We start from the raw sequence: 1,135 nt of genomic DNA, 5'->3' as shown, positions 1-1,135 counted from the left end.
CCTTTTATTTCACATGCGTTGACTCCAGGGCTGCGGTGTAGCAATGCCCCCTCCCTTCCCTGCAGAACAGGCACAGGTGTAAAGTTCTACCAGTGGAGCATCACAGAGTGATGCATTCCCTGAACAAAACACACCCTGCACTGGGGATTTGAGCTTCCACAGGGCAGTGTCCTAATCTGTCCTAATGTCCTGCTGTCTGAGCTCATCCAGTGGCCAGCAGACGTTGGGGGCCAGGGCTGGGGTCGGGGGGGGGCCTCCAGATGAGTGCTGGAAGCAGAACCAGTTCAAAGCCCGCACTAAGAAGTGGCATGCAGTACGGCGTGAGGGTGCCAACGGTGGAACTCAATGCGGCATCGGAGGGCAGGGGCTCTCCACTCTGGATTTAGTCCATTATGAAGTCACTGCTTCAGCATTCCTCCCCAGAGCCCCTCCGATGCTGGTCCATGAAAGCAGCTGTGAGCGTCTAAGGAACAGGTCCCAGAATTTGGTTCTCCTGGTGTCCCTGGGGAGCTCGGGCACACGTCCCTTAGTGACAGAAGGGGACACTCAATGCCTGGTGAGACCTGGGTCCTCCTACTGCACAGTCTTCAGGAGAGGTGTTCCCTCTCATGGTGGGGGAGGGTGAAGAGAGCGCTGGCATCACGTGGACCTATGGGGACACATTTCTCCAAGTATTCCTCTTTAACTGCCCAGCCCGGAGCCAGCCCTGTGGTAACGAAGCCCTGGAGTCTGACCAACCATCACGATTAGGACCGAGAACTGGGTTCCTGCTCTTAATTTCACCCTCTGGAAACACTGGCAGTGACGTTGTCTTACTGAGGAATTAGTCTGAGCACGTATAAAGATATTTTCTCAATCCCAAGTGTATGAATTAGCCTCAGGTTTCAGGTCAAATAGGCTTTTCTTGACAGGACAGAATTGACGGGGCTGCTGACCTGTATTTGGGAATTTCCAAGGCGGGCAGGCAACCTACTCGCTGTGAAATATGCCCCGCGGGGTCTCAGCCTGCTGATGTTTTAAATAGCGATTGTCACTTCCCTCCGCATCCTGACACCTAAACCCGGGACCGGGAAGTGTGGACGCTTTTCAGCCACGTGTGCGGAGGCAGGAGGGACGTGGGACGATCGTGGTCCAG

At 55.0% G+C, this 1,135-nt stretch overlaps 1 long non-coding RNA gene across 1 annotated transcript; it reads left to right on the top strand.

Moving 5' to 3' along the window:
* The first annotated feature begins 354 nt into the window (after positions 1–354).
* On the top strand, positions 355–858 carry LOC140690129 (uncharacterized). The gene is made up of 2 exons (XR_012065313.1): positions 355–556; positions 694–858. It is a non-coding gene; the product is annotated as an uncharacterized lncRNA (long non-coding RNA).
* The last annotated feature ends 277 nt before the right edge of the window (positions 859–1,135 follow it).

The sequence above is a fragment of the Vicugna pacos genome, chromosome 28 (genome assembly GCF_048564905.1).
Source record: "Vicugna pacos chromosome 28, VicPac4, whole genome shotgun sequence".
Lineage (NCBI taxonomy): Eukaryota > Metazoa > Chordata > Mammalia > Artiodactyla > Camelidae > Vicugna > Vicugna pacos.
This window is presented reverse-complemented; position numbering and strand designations above follow the sequence as displayed.